At 46.8% G+C, this 16,359-nt stretch overlaps 1 protein-coding gene across 1 annotated transcript in view; it reads right to left on the minus strand.

Moving 5' to 3' along the window:
- The window catches only part of DIPK2B (divergent protein kinase domain 2B), a 267,311-nt gene that overhangs the window by 228,378 nt on the left and 22,574 nt on the right, over positions 1–16,359 (minus strand). The gene's annotated exons all lie outside the window — the stretch shown is intronic.

A 16,359-nucleotide genomic window follows, 5' to 3' on the forward strand; every position in this document is an offset into this window, starting at 1 on the left:
ATGTGTACAATAACTAAGGCATGTAATAAATTGGGCTGTTTGTTGACTGGGGTGTAAACACTGATCAAACAGCAACCACAATCCTTTTCAGGATAAGAAACAAGCTCACCTATTAATCTGTGCTCACCCACTTGGTAACTTGGCACAGAGCAGTCAGTCTTAATTTACAGGCAACGTGTAAAATATTTGTCCAATACTTCAAGCAGCAAAACAGTGAAATCCCACCACAAATGGAGACCACACAGATTTAGAAAAGTGGAGTCAATGTAGTAAATAAAAACAAGACCAACATGAGAAAAATCCAATTAGTAGATCTGGAGATATCAAATTTTAAAGTTTATACTGAAATATAGTGTCAAAAGCACAACGCACTATTAGGGATAGCTGGTTGTACTGGACCGGCACAAAGTCACAAGTTCAGGCCGATCGTGATGGAGCACAGGCCGGCTACAGGTACCCTGTTAAATACGCTGAATAGAGTACCTTAAATCCTCGTTGTAGAGCATTGTGTAGATCCGGGGCAAAGGTGTGCCGCACATCCGAAGCAATGCGCTGGTCTCTGGATGCAGGGAGGCTGTGGTGCAAGGTCCTGTGGCGTCATTGTTGAGGATCCCATTGATGGTGATTGAATGGAAAGTCTGGTGTCAGGGGTGCAGCCTGTGATGTGTCAGTTCTGAGGAGCTGCGAGGCGGCGATCCGGAGTCCGGTGTCGTCATCGTGGCTGCCATCAACAAGAGATGCACAAACCTGGACTCTGGGTGCCCGGCACGGACGTGTGAAGCACCAGTTCTGCAGAGGGCAGTGGGGATGTTTGCGATGGGCCTAATCCACCTAGCAGCAGCAATGCAGCAGTTCTGCTCGGGGACGTGCCGCTCAGCTGAGAAAATGCATCAGTTTTGCTTGAGGATGTGCCGCTCAGCAAAGAAGATGCGTCAGTTCCTCTGGCTAGCAGACTAGGCCCACTTCAAATGGTCCGGCACTGGGGTGGTGCCACTTGACAGGGCAGACTCACAGATGGCAGAGTCCAGGTGCAGGTGCAACATGGGTAGAAGCCTGTCATGTCTCTGTGGTTTCCAATCAGGATGCCAGTCAACTAGCCCTTGGAGTTACACTGGGTTTAAGTGATGCAGATCCAGTTCTTCTCATTCAGGCAAGAGGGAAGCAGGCAGCAAGTCAGCATAGCAAAGGAGTGCATCTGAGCTTGTGGTTTTCAGTCTTGCTTAAAGAGTTGAATTTTTAATAACAAATGAGAAAATGTTTTCTAGTCTGTCTTTCTCTAGAATTTCTGAACTGTGATATTGATATTGAAATATTGTTTGAAGGCTTCAGAACCTTTAAGATAAACTTGGTAATCTGAAGATATCAACAGGCGTAAGATATCATGCTCATACACGAGTCAGTTCAAAAATATTTTTGATTTGTAGAAGTAAACACAAAGAAGCATCTTTCTTGTAGTGTCTTTGAACCCAGGTACAGATTAGTTGAAGCAGCCAAAGCTGGTGCTGTACACTTTCTTACACTCCTTTCCCTTGCATGACTTAGTTGTAAATCCTCATGAACACCAGCATTCTCATCGTTCGAAGTTTGTCAATCCACAGAACCACCACTAGTTTGTCAGCCCGTAACATCATGCTGTGGACAAAGCATCACAACACAACTCTTGTTCCAAATCCTACCATCATCTGTCTTAATGGCATTTTTGAACAACTTCACCACTCTCCTCTCCCGTGAGAGTTTAGACCATGGTTGACACCTACCACAGCTCCCAGGGACACCTTTTCATATCCCACACATTTCCTTTCATCAAAATGCTCTTTCCTGCAATTTTGATGTTTTAATTATTTAAGCTTCCTCTAGTCAAATTCTATTAAACTTCAAACCTTCACCTCGTCCCATCCATTTTGGATTCAACTTAGGGGTATATTCACAAGAACGCGTGATAACTACCGCAAGAGTAGCCTAACGCAACTTCCAACATCGCAGCCCAACGCTGGAAAATTATGCCGTGCCAACCAAGTATTAACAACGCGGCGGAACCCTGCGATAGTCACCAGATAACGCGTCAACAGGCCGCGCAAAATCCAACGCTATGCCGCAAAAATGCGTAAAACGAACGCAAAACAAAATTCGACGAGGCCAACGTGGAACAAAAAGTCGCGAAAACCAGCCACAGGCCTGCAAATACCACGCGTCTGGCGGGCAAATGCACCACAAAAAACACAGAAGCAACACACCAGAAACAAGCCAAAGCACATAGCAACATGGATTGCAAACTGACCCAGCGCACAGGCCAACGCGAACCCCACAACCCCCACAGACCACCAGCAAGGAACAATGGGGTCGGGGAAAGCCAAGGAGAAGAGGGAGAGGAAGACGGGGTGCAGACCGCAGGAAAACAAGACCAGCGTCATGGAGGTGACAGAACACTACCAGCAACTGACCCACAAGCAGACCACCTGGAATGCAGTCGGAGTGCCGAGGAGGCCAATCGAGGAGGCCAAGAGGCGCTGGTATGACGTGACAACCAAAAGCAGGCACAAACCCGCTGCCAACAGGAAGGCAGCAACGGCGACAGGAGGTGGCAGTCCAGCAACACAGGAGGAGCTGGAGGAAACCGAGGCCACAGTCATCAGTGTGGAGATGGTGCAAGGAGTAGGGAGTACGGACACAGCTCAAGAGGACCTGACAACATCAACAGGGAGAGTAACGAACAGGGACTGGGGGGACGGGGGGAGATGGGCACAATGGCACACATGCACAATGAGGCATAGCACACTGCACACCCACAATCACCCAGGATCATGTCCCTCATCCCCTTGGCACACTGCAGCACACACACATAGCAAGAACAGCACACCTACATTGACGACAACGTGGTACAATGCGCATAGCCTGCACTGCAGAACAGAGAACACAACTCACATGCACAGAAACATGCCTACTACATCTGACATAGCAGAAAACTTTGTAATGGAAATGTACTTGTACGACCTCACATCCGTCATGTAGTCCAAATGTACACTGTCCCGCAGAAGGATTCAGCACCTCACGAACAGTCACAATGTACATTGTCATACAGTCTGCATGAAGACCAGAACAATGAGCAAACATACATGTCAACACAATGTTAACATGCATCTCCCCTTCACATTGCAGAGGGGCACACAACAAATCTAGCAGAGCACACAAGACAACACATCTGTAATGCCGGAGAGGACCACCACACCTTCGACACCGACACCCTACAACAGCCCATGGGCATCCCACGCAACCCACCACCCACCACCAGGACCAGGGCAGACAAGCTACTCAGAGGAGGACACAGACCACACAGCAGGAAGCACCCGCAAGCACAGCTGGCTCACAACACTTCACCCACCCACACATGGCACCAACGTTGCCATGTGTCAGCACGCCAAAAGGAGGTGGGCGAACAGGCTTGGTTGGGGTCTGAACCCATGGAAGGCGAACTAGCTCACATACGTTGGTACAGAACCACGCCCAGGGTCACGCAAATAGCAGTCACACACCCACGTCGGCTCTGCCTACGACGGCCCAGCCCACACCACTTACGAATTGAGTGGGTGACAACAAAACTACATGGCCAAGCTCCAACCCGCTGCCTGCGGTGACATGTCTGCATCCGCTGTACACAGCACAATGTAATGTCGTAGGGCCCATGGCCTCATGCATACAACAAGACCACAGGGACATACGCAGATATCATGTTGAACTGGCTACGGGCACGTGCGCCCGGACCCTTTATTGGCAGTGCCACATGTACAGTGACACCTGTGCTGGATGTGTGTGGGGTGAGTGTAAGCCAGCCCGCACAAAGTGCTTGGTGCTGGCAACCACTTGAACAGTGGACACCAGTACAACTGGGACTGAAAACTGCGGTGATGCGACGTCCAGGTCGGTCAGGCCTTGATTTGATGTGTGAGCCCTGGTAGTCCGCAGCTGAGGCCGGAGGCAGTGGACAGCGCAGGGCCACAGACACATGGTGTTGATGACCCTAAGGCCATTGCCTCAGAGGCCATCCAATATCTCAGAAGAAGGGGTCCCGGACCTGATCAGCACAGAGTTAGTGGCCCCGTATGCACAGTGGCTGGCACAGGCACCCTGCCACGGGACGGTGACTTGCGGTGCACTGAGGTAGGTCCACGCGCAGTGAGCGGGTCCTCATCGATGTCCAAGGTGAATGTGGCGTAGGCCTGTGGGGGACAGAGGAGGGTGTCCTCCAGGGCATGATGCGGAAAGTCTGATGTTATCAGGCAGCAGCAAATGGAGGAGTGGAAAGCGCCAGCCTCGCTTTCACCACCAATTCGGTATCAGCTACATGAGGATGAACACTAGCCCCTAGTCCATAGACTCAGACGCCACCAATGTACGACCAGAGAGTGTCCTGAATGTCGGGTAACAGACTTAGTGGCCCTGGGGCTGAGAGGGGATGCAGTCTGCGGTGATGCCGGTCACTGATATGAACTCCGCCATCGCTAAATCATAACTATGTGACCTGCTGGACCGCAGTGTAGGCCGGAGGCAGCGTCGTCAGTGGCCCACACCCACCTGTCGTTGGCTCGCGATGCACAGAGTTAGTGACACCAGGGCAGTTGTCGATAGTGATCGATCACCTCCCTAACGATGATCCTGTTCCCTCCGGACTGCAGCTCATCATCCTCATACACCTCTCCTTGTGTGCGAGGAGATGTATTCTGCCTTTGAATAATCAATGTTCAGTTCCAATTCTGTGACCTACTCGTGCACAGCGTAGGTCAAGGGCAGTAATCCGCGTAGGCCCACAGACATGTGTGGTTGTAATGCTATGCACAGACTTGGTGGCACCACATCGAAGGGAGTATAGTGACATGAACTCTGCCTTAAATAATGTTAAATGCCATGGTGTAATCAAGACTCAGTTCCAAATGTGTGACCTACTTGACCATGTTGTAGGCCGGAGTCGGCAGTAGAGTACGTCAACGAGAAAGCACTAAAGCGGGCCTCTGTAGTGGAGCCCGTGATGGTCTGAGGAGGCTGCCAAGGTCCCGTCCTGGGGCTTGGGGCTTGGCGCTTGCGCCTGCACATAGTGGGCCCTCCGTGACACACGCCGGTGTCGGCAGGTGATCAGTGTGGCCTGGCTGCGGAGGGGCGGGCCTGACGAGTTTGGGGTCCAGCGGGCCGGGGTACGGCATGCACACAGGATCGCAGGCAACTCCGCTCAGGAGGACAGCGTCGGCCTTTTTATTCACACCCCTAAGCTGGCCTGGCGTACGCCGGGCCATCCCACTCCGCTCACGCTTATGGGGGGACGTAACAGGCAACATTTCCGCAAAATACCCCACTGGCCGGGGTGACATGGTTGCGTCCACTGTCCACTACACTCCATACACCAGAGGTGTATGTCGCCATGGATATGGGTGTGTTCTGCATACTGCGGTCTGTCCAGCACATCTCCGCCACTCTTGGCACTCGTGTAGTTTGCCAATCATGGTTCTCCTGCATCCTTCACGCATGCCTGGTGCCAAGTCTCCCCACAATCAGCTATTGTGTGGCTGAGGTGCTATGCCGTTGATGGCTCATGTTCACGGCTTGCCCAGGTTTCCATTGTGAGTTGTCCTGTCGTGTCTGGTGGGTGGGCATGTTGTTTTGCATGTTGGCTTTGTTTTTGTGACGTGTGCATTGCTAGAGTTGTGAGTTGCATGGTTGTGGAGTTGAGGTGAGTGGGGTGTTCATTTGGAACTTGCCAAGGGGCTGTGCATTTCCCTTGGTGCCATCCTGGGGACACTGGTTGCTGATGAACTGTCGGAGGATGGAGGAATTGTGCACAGTGGCTGGGTATTTGGAGGCGAGATTGGTGGAGGTTCCACGGTGTTCGGTTGTTGCCTGCACATTGATGTGAGACATGTGCTTTCTGTTGCGGTGATTGTGTGCTGTGTCGGCAGGGGGCACAGGTATGACATGTGTGCTGTGGATTGCCCCCGACATGTGCGTGCATCCAGCTATGGCGTATGGTCCTTGCTTGGTCTCCAGTGGATCCTGTGCATTATGTTTGATGTATGGGGACTGGGTACCAGGCTGTGGTGATGTTCAGGACAGGTGTGATGGACTTGGATGTGGCTGGCTGTGTGACTCCTCCGACTGTGGCGGGTGTTGGTTGGGGAGTACCAGGGGCCAACAGGTGCAGCACAGCCAGCAGCTTTATGTGCGGTGGGATGTTGGTTGTCCGCTGTGTTGTTGCCGTCGGCCTGTTGGGAGTTGTTGGTCATGATGCGTGCGATGGTTGTCCTTTTGAGCTTGTATTGGGCAATGACATTGTCAGGTGTTGGGTCTGTGAGGCTGGTGTGTTTCCTGGGGGTTCGCTGTCTTTGTCAGCGCTACCTGGGTGGTGGTCCGGGGGGGTGTTCCGGGTGCTGTATGGGGTCCTGGGGTGGTGGTGGTGGGTGTTGTGGCCCTCTTGGGTGTCCTGGGCCGCATGACCAGTGGCTCCATGGCATGAGGGGACATGCGATAAACTGTAATTTCTTCCTACAACACCATTCTCCAATCCAGATTGTTGACCCTAGCCAACTGTGCACTCTCTTTTTATGCACGACTTCACAGTCTTTAAAATAACACTCCATTTTTCTGAGTACCATAGTTTGATAAAAAATGAAGTTGGCATAGCTTTCCCTCTAGAATATTTCTTCCAAAAATGTTATCATGCTGGCAGTGGAAATATCACAAACACATAAAACTTCAATTCACCTTGAATATAGATCCATTGATACAATGATATACGGGGTATGATGATCACCATGTAATGGTCCCATGACAAAAACTACAGCTCAATCTCCCTGCTCCCATTCCCAGCAAAGAAACTGGAAAAGATCATCAGCAATCAACTCATGACACACCTGGAGCAGAACCAGCTACTCACCATCTCCCAATCCAGTTTCCGCAACAATCACAGCACCAAAACCACCCTGATCACAGCCACCGACAACATTGGACCCCTCCTTGACCAAGAAGAAACAGCAGCTTTTATCCTCTGTAATCCCTTGGCAGTCTTCAACACCCTACATCCCACCACACACTAATTGAAAGAATCAACCATATCAGCATCTAATGGGATGCACTCAGATGGATCACCTCCTTTCTCAATGGAAGAACCCAGAGGATCCGCCTCCCAAATTTCACCTCCGAACCTAAGGAGATCACCTGTGGTATCCCCTTGGGCTCATCCCTCAGCCCCATGCTCTTCAACGCATATATTACCCTTCTGGCCAAAATTGTCAGATCCTACAGTCTCAACATATTTTCCTATGCAGACGACACCCAACTCATCTTCTCACTCACCGACGACCCCACCATGACCAGATCCAACTTCCACAGATGCATGACAAACATTGCTGAGTGTATTAAGAACAACTGCCTGCAGCTGAACACAGACAAGACGGAAGTACTAATCTTTGGCAATGGCAGCAATACATGGAATGACTCCTGGTGGCATTCAGGCCTAGGACCTGTACCCACTCCCTCCAACCACTCCAGAAACCTTGGACTCATAATTGACAACAAGCTCACAATGAAATCACAGATCAACGCTGTCTCCTCCGCCTGCTTCCTTACTCTGCGCATGCTACGTAAGATCGTCAAGTGGCTACCCCTACACACAAGACACACCTTGACACAAGACCTCATCACCAGCTGACTGGACTACAGCAATGCCCTATACAGAGGAATTACTGAACACCTTCTACAGAGACTTCAGACCATGTAGAATGCCGCAGCCAGACTCATCCTCGGTCTTCCCTGATAAACCCACTTTACACCCCACCACTGGAAACTCCACTGGCTCCCCATATAGAAGAGATGCCAATTCAAGCTGCTGACCCACGTACACAAGGCTCTACAAAACCAAGGACCTGCCTACATTAACCACCACCTGAACTTCTACCAACCACCGAGAAGACTATGCTCTGCCTCCCTTTCACTTGCCCTTACTCCCCGCATCTACCGAAGCAGAAGTGGAGTACACTCCTTCTCCCACATTGCAGCAAAGACCTGGACAGCCTCCCCATGCACCTCTGAACAATCACCTCACTTCTGGAATTTCAAATGGCCCTCAAGACCTGGCTGTTCAAATAAGCCTTGGGGGCCTGCAAGTGCCTGGATGCCCTATCGGGTGATTAGCCTTGCTTTATAAATCCTGATTGATTGATTGATTGATTGACGGGAATTTTGGAAGTTCTCTACACACCATCGGAGTCTGCTTATTTCTCAAAACTTCATCACTCACTCTATATTGAATACAATCCCTCACAACTCGTTTCACTTCCATGTCCATGCCAGGCCATCAAAAGTATAAGCATAACCTTTCTTTAATTTTAACGATTCCCATGTGTCCCTTATGTGCAAACTTCAGCAACTTGCAATGTAACCAACAGGCGGTACCAGTCTTGTTCCTTGTTTGAGAATTTTCTCAACCACACATAACTCTACAATCATGGACCAAGACTTATCTAACAGCATAATCTTTACAGCTGAAATCAATTAAATGACACTGGAAAGAACAGGCTCCTTGTTGACTTATTCCTTCCATTTATCTTCTTCTATGGCCCCTAACATGACCTCACACAGGCTCAACTCTTCATCCATAAATTCATCTTGCGTATCCTCCAACTCATCTACATGAACCAGACGTGATCAACAATCCGCTGACTAGTTATCAACTAGGGGTGGCCCAAGAAGTCTGCTCCACCGCGGAGTTTGTGGTGTTTTTGTTCCAAAAAACTCTGCGAATCGAAGCTGAATGGAGTTTTTTCTATTGCGCGGCTCGCCAACGTTAAGTTGGCGAGTTTGATAAATCGCTCGCTAGACCACGTCTCAACTAGATTTTTGAACAGGCGTTCAGGGCAGGTCGCTACCGCTCGCATTAAGAAAGCTGTCGCTCGCATTGAGGAAGCTACAGCTCAAATAGAAAATCTACTCGAGCGGCAGAAAGAAGCAGTGCCCTCTGGCACTCAGCATGGTGTAGCTTGTGCTGATTTTACAGTGTGGGACAAGCTCCTGGAGCTAACAATCAGCATGAACAGCATGACATACTGGACTCTGCTGCTCACAGAACTCCACGTAGTGCGGCAGAGGTTTTTCGGCATTTCGCAGAGCTCCACATAGCACAACTCCACTAACTCCACCCAGACCTATTATTAACCCAAGGAATTTATTCAACAGAGAAATTGTATTCTTGAAGAGAAATGACTCATTTCACTATAGAAGAGATGGCATCCAGAATTTTTTTTAAACACTTCTTTCAAAGGTTTGTGATGGGACATTACCTTAAAGTTCATGCCCCATATCAGATTCCGGAATTTACCAAAAGCCCAAGTGATTGCCAGTGCTGTTTTTCAATAACTAAGTAATTTAACTCAGCATTTTTTAGACAATGTGGAGCACAAGTAATCAAATGTTCAACCCCACCCCTTTATAGAACTGTCACCGCCCCAATTCCTTTAGCACTGGCATCTGTTATTATAACTGTCACATCACCAGGAACAAAAGTCTGTACACAAGGAGCATTCTTAAGATCATCCTTTACAGCAATACATTCCTTCCAGCAGTTATCATCCCATTCAAACTCAATATTTTTTTCCAATAACCTCCTCAGATGTGCTGTTTTGCCTGCATAACCTTGTATAAACTTACAGCATTATTCCACTATTCCCAGATAGGAAATAAGTTAATGATTGTTGCACGGTTCTTTTGTGATAAATGTGATGTCACAGATAATTTACCTCCTGCACACCGAACCTGCACTTGTCTTTTCTTAAAGTTAAACCTGCTCTTCTCAATTTTTCCTGAACAATACACAACCTCCCATTATTTTACTCCCTTGTTTGTGCAAAAATCAACCGATCATCTTGATAGCATCTCACTCCAGAGACCCCTTTAAGAATCGAAGACATAACCCTTTGAAAGACAGAAGCTGCTGATATTAACCAAAAAGGCATTCTAAGGAATTTATATGACCCCTTTGGTGTGATAAATATAGTCAAGTCTTGCGAGGACGTATCTAACTCAACCTGATGGTAGGCTGATGCTAGATCGAGCTTTGTGAAATAATTAGCACCAGCCAATTTTGTTATGATTTCATCAATGTTGGGAAGGGTAAACTTCTAAAGGACAACCACATTTTTACTAAGCCTGGGCGGCGTTCCAGAACTCCGCGAAGTGTAAAAAAAACTCCGTCGTGCTAAACAGTGCTCTGGAAGCTGTGGAGTGAGTTAGAAAAAACGTCGTTTGCTGTAATTTTCAGCACCAGGTGTTTGTCCGCTCTGTGAAATTATAATGAACGGCACCATGCAGCTGCGCAAGCGGGTGCTGCTTTCTTTCTGCCGCTCGAATAGATTTTCTACTCCAGCTGCAACTTAATAGACGATTTCTCAACGGGAGCGATCGGGAGCACACGCGGCCACTCGCATTGAGAAATCCGACCGCCCGCATTGAGAAATATCGACAGGAGGTTGATTTCCCTCGCTCACCAACTTGACATTGACGAGCGCGAATGAGGAAAAATCTCACCTCGAGGTGAATTCTCTTCGCTCGCGCCGCTACGCGGAGTGAAGTTTTTCGGAACTCCACGTGCTCTGCATAACACGGAGGGGCATATTCTCAATGACTCATTGCCGATGCATTGGCACTTTAGCGCCGCAAAAGTGGTGATAGATTTATCGCCCAGTTCCCAAGCTGGTGCAAACTGCCGATACTGCCAGTTTTACAGCGATAGCTGCCGCAAAAACATCGCCATGGATGAGAGCGACAACTAACACTAATGATATGCAGAGTAGGCGTTCCCGTGCAAAAACACACGAAAACACCACTTCGCGATATTCTCAATGACCAGCCAGATCTGCTATGCGATCCAAAAACAGGCGCGTTAGCAGCAGGGATTTAACACCTGCCTTTTACTGGTGTTAAGCAGGACAACAACCTGCAGTATGAAAGGGAGTCCAGCACAGAGCCACATCTGAAGACCAACACATGTCATGGAGCTACTGATCATGCAGCTCGGAGACCCCGTTGGCTAGCAGGTCCCCACAAAGGCAACTCCTTTTCTGCTTGGGCTTTCCTGATTGCTCCAGACATGCCCTGACTTACCCTTGCTAGGTGAGTCCCTCAGACCTTGCTGGTCTGCACCGCAGTCCTTTCTCTGAATTCCAGTGACTTGCCGTTGCCAAGGCTTGTTGGGTCCATTCTGGTCGCCGACACCGCAGCACTCAACAGACTTTGTGGGACAGTTCAAATCCGGCTCATGGACTTCGTCGACACCTCCGGGACCTCGTGGCTGAAGAGTCAAGACACCCATCAACTCACCTGAAGCACCCAACATCTGTGGGCATTGGTCCATCCTGCCCTTGGTCACTGGCTAGTGACCCAGACTCTGTCCCCTCTGCTTTCAGGTTCCTTCCATCCCAGATCCAGGCTTGGATCGCTTCGGACACTTCTCCTCTTCACGGCAGCAGCAGTTCTTTGCAGGCTTCTATTGAAATCCACGACGCGACCCGACACCAAAAGACACCTATGCACCCGGCTTCCCTGGGTGAGGTAACTCGAGTACTCTGGTGCTCCTGTGGGTGTTGGCCCTAGAACTCCCTAAGTCCAAAAGGGTTTGGTCCTGACTCGATTAGAAGTGTCCCTAATCTTTCAATTTCCAACCGCGACATTGCCCATAGAAGATAACGGGAACCCGCGGTTGTGTTTACACACTGCATACAGTCCCCGTGGGTCCCCTGCATCACTACCTTGGGTGGTTCCTTGGGGTCCTAGCGATTCTACAGGCTCTAGGCCTTGTGTCTAGTTCAGTCATGGTTCTTATACCACTTTTTTGGTATATGGTTTGGTACACCCTAGGGCCCAAACGTGTATTTGCGCTATTACTGATGATTGCTATCTTGTAACTTCAGTACTTCGAACTCCAGTCTCATAAAGAGACTAGAGGGGTGTGTGTTAACCTAAATACATATATTTTAAATATATACCTGGTGTGGTTGTCCTTTCATTTGATCATTCAAGAGATTATAGACTGGTAAAACAGGCTGCTTTACATTCCTTCAAGACTTAGCCTGAAGGCTGCTCTCCATAGCTACCACTAGGATAGCTTTCAATAAAGGTTGTCTTTAACCTATCACCATAAGGGGTTGTTTGGACTGATACAAGGTGCCCACTAGAACTAGTGGACAGCATATATCAGGCCACCTTCTCACAATATACTGGTGTTTGTAGCATTGTGGACAGTAGAAGCAACCATGTTACCTCAGGCAGTGGGGAAGACCTCGGTCATGTAGCTTTGTTGTCCCCCCCCTGTAAGCGTAAGCGGAGTGAGTTCGTCTGGTGTACGCCAGTCGAGGGAGGAGTATGAATAAATAAGCCAGGGCTCTGGGCGTGGTTCACTTCCGGGATGGCCAACGCGTCTGCCAGGGCGGCACCCCTCACCCTGCCATGAGTCCACCGCTGTGACCGCCAGCCTACTCAGCCAATCGCTGGCTTCCGCGACACAGTCCCCCAGCGCACCCAGCGGCACAGCACCGCGGAGTTATGTGTGTGCTGACTACTGCCTTCGGCCAACACTGCGGTCAGCAGGTCCCCCAGTTCAAATCGAGTCTTGATTTATTTTACAGAATCTTCAGGGATAATATGTGGCCAGTGATTAAGAAATGTGGCTCTTAAAAAAATGAGAGGGACCCTTTGTGCACCAAAGGACAAGGGTTCAATCTAGAACAAGCATTTGGCAATGCAATAGGTCTCGCATTTACGCGAGTTTGAGCTATTGGCATTGTAAATGACAATGCCTTTTATTTCTTTTTTAGTTTTTAAAACCAAAATAAAAGGCATTGTCATTTACAATGCCAATAGCTTAAACTCGCGTAAATGCGAGACCTAATGAATTGCAAATGCTTGTTTAACAGGTATGGTAGCTTGGAAAGCAAGCTGAACAAAAATGACCATGCTCTACAATGAGGTGATGGCAAAGCATGACAGCGGATATTTCTAATACTGATTTGCCAACTTTAACACCGAAGATATGGAAAACATCACAGCTTACAACGTTCTGCAAGGGAAAAAAGGTCAAAGACGACTTTAAATTATAAGAAATCACGGCGCACTTTTCGGATGCAGGATTACTAACCTAAGTTATCTGAATGTTAACATTTGAACAAAGGTGAGCTACTCTCCTTTGTCAGCATTTCGTTTAATGACTTCCGTCTGCTTTCATTCCTTAAAGGTTTTCATGAACCAATCGAGGATTAAATCTACCATCCAACAGCTTGTGTGATGCGGTGTGTGCAGTAACAGTAAAGAGCCTTATGTCCCAAGAAGCAAAACCATAATAAGGACTGCGAGTCATATCAACGCTGGCGAGACAGGAGACCAAAAAGGTCAAAGAGGCCTACACTGTACGAAGCAATCACACGAGTTCAACGATTTAGTAAACGCTACCACCACCCGTAACTAGCTTCCAAACAGAAGTTTAACAAGGAAAAGGTCGCAGTGATTTAACGGTAACAAAATATCAAGAAAAAGCCAACTCCTGGACCACTAACATAATACACAAATAACTGCTTGCATGCAATTATATCCTACATAACAAGCATTGGTAAAGCCAACATGTTGACCTTTTGAATGGTATTAGCTGACTTTTTTGTTTTGTCAATGGTTTTTGCTAAAAATCACTGGAAAAAAGATTCCAACATCCGACTCCATCACAATGCCGCAAGGGCGCACTTGCATCATCACACTCATGCATTCTAATGCATTAGACAATTCGACCCCAACATGACAGTTCATTTATCACCACACATATATATATACACATACATCATGACTCAATGGCCATTTTGGCTTTTTTTTTTGGGAAGCAGCACACATAAGAAGAGAGCAAGTAAACCGATGCCTTACCATAGACTGATGAATGCAAAAGGAAAACAAGCATTGGCCGCGCGGCAGTAAAAGTAACGCCACGTGGCCGTAAAAGCGAAAATCATCGCGATCGCTCTGAAAGCGAAAGTGATCGCGATGACACGCTAAAGCACGAGTTTTCAAGCTGCTGAAGGCTAGCGGTTCGCGTGTGCACGCTCGCGTGAACGCAAGCGCTAGGCCAGCCAGAAGCACTTTGAAAACTCACCTCCAAAATGTCTCTCCGAGCCAGCGCATGCGCTGGGCTCAGCGAGACCTAAAAAATAGCAATATATCCATTGGTTGGCAAATATTGAGAGCACTCTTACTAATTTGCTTATCTAAATCACACATTCAATCGTGGGGGATACAGTAGCAGTTGTGGCATTTATTCTTTTAGTAAATCCTTCTATGAGTAGAAAATGTATCATATTGCACTATAGAGTGGCCATTTAAGAGTAACTGGAAGTTTATTTTATGGGGTGTATAGGAGCATGTCTAGATTAGTGTGGCTAGATAGGACTATCCCCCCAAATATTGGAGTCCTGTCCTGAACATATGTAAGATATTCTTTGCTTAGGGTCTATTAAGTGAAGGATACTCCCTAACTAACTGAGTTCTGTTTTTATTATTTCCTGCAGACCCTATCAAATGAAGGGCATATAGGAACCCTGTGATATATCATTTTCAGGTCTAAGTAGGCAGCATTATACCAACATTGGAGGTTATCCCCTGTTGGTGCTGGAGGTATGTTGATATTTGTTTCATTCTGGCAAGAATAGACCTTTTTGGAGTTGCATTATAAACAGTACAATATGCCCTTATTTTAGTTTCCACGATGGAAGAAGGAGAGTGAGTCTAGCTGTTGTTCAAATCTGCATTTCGTATTGATCCTTATACAAGGTGAAATAGGATCTTTTTTACAAGTAACTAGGGCCTCTAACATCCAATTAGGATATAAGAGGCATAATAAGATGCAATATGCTGGTTCTGAGACACTATTTCTGGTCTTTATTTAGGTGTTTTTTAAAAACATTCTCTGGGGTTGGGAGAAGCATTTTATATATTCCCCAACAAGGAGTTTCAGGATAGAAGTGACTTCTGCACTTTGGTCAAGCTACTTTTTAAGGTGAGAAAATGCCCACTCGTGTATGGGTTTGTAGTGTTCTGCCAATTGGGTTGAACAGAGTGTGAATTTATGAATGTGTTATGTGATATGTATTGAGGGAGTTGGAGGTAATTGTTAAAGCAGTGATGTCATGAACTTTGTAATCGACTTGTTGTAGTTTTAGATGTGCATTTTAATAATTTAACAGATTATTCATGTGATTGAAATGTTCTGGTTGTATTGCCCATTTTGGTTATTGCCTATGTGTAATAATTGTATGTTTTTAATTGTAGCTATCATCAGAGAGTAATATCTTTAGTCTTGATAAAGATGGTTAAAATCAAGATAATACCATCGAAGCGCGTCGACGCCATAGAACCATAATCCGCACAGTGGGCTGCCACACTAGATATTGATTGTCTATTGTACATCAGGGTCTAGCCCCAACATTACCTCATACGGATATGGTCACTTTATGACAAAGTGTAGTGTCTTTTTAATACACTTGTCTAATTGTCTTTGTTATTGAGTTTGTTCATTTGTTTATTTATAGTGTGATTTTTTCTTAAATTTGAACATAAATATACTATGTATGATTAACTGTTTTTTAATTTGTTACAACTGTTTTATATGCTTTTAATAAATGGATACATAACGTTTCCAATATTTGTCTTGTGTACTGGCACACTGCTTTTTCAATTCGTACTCTACCCCCCATGATTGAATGTGTGTGATTTAGGTGAGTGAATGAGTAAGAGTTCTCTCAGTATTTGCCAACCAAAGGATATATTGCTATTTTTATTAAGAAATGTGGGACATGTACTGTGACAGAGATATACAACGGAGATGTGCCGTGGTGGTATTAAGTGTGTGAGAGATATCTGCAAAAGAAATGGGTTCTAGAAGATATATATATATATATATATATATATATATATATATATATATATATCTCAAAATCCAATTTCGCCGATAAATGCACACTCAGAGTCACGGGTATTTACAAATCTGGCAGCAGTTTATTCTTCGTTACGCGTTTCAACACAAAAAGTGTCTTGATCACACGAATTACCAAACGTTTTTCATTAGTTTAAATAAAGTTCATTGACGTGATTTCACTCACACAAAGTAACAACAGAAATAGGACTATATCTCTAGCTTGTCTATTCAGATGTTGTGTAGTGCGGCAGACATATTGGAAAATGCAAACCTGCTGTGTCCTTATACATCATGACCTGCTTACATTGTTAAGATTGTACATGTATTTTTTGTCCAAGGCAACGTAATACTATAAAACTTATTTTTTGGTAATTAAATGT

The sequence above is a fragment of the Triturus cristatus genome, chromosome 8, assembly GCF_964204655.1.
Source record: "Triturus cristatus chromosome 8, aTriCri1.1, whole genome shotgun sequence".
Lineage (NCBI taxonomy): Eukaryota > Metazoa > Chordata > Amphibia > Caudata > Salamandridae > Triturus > Triturus cristatus.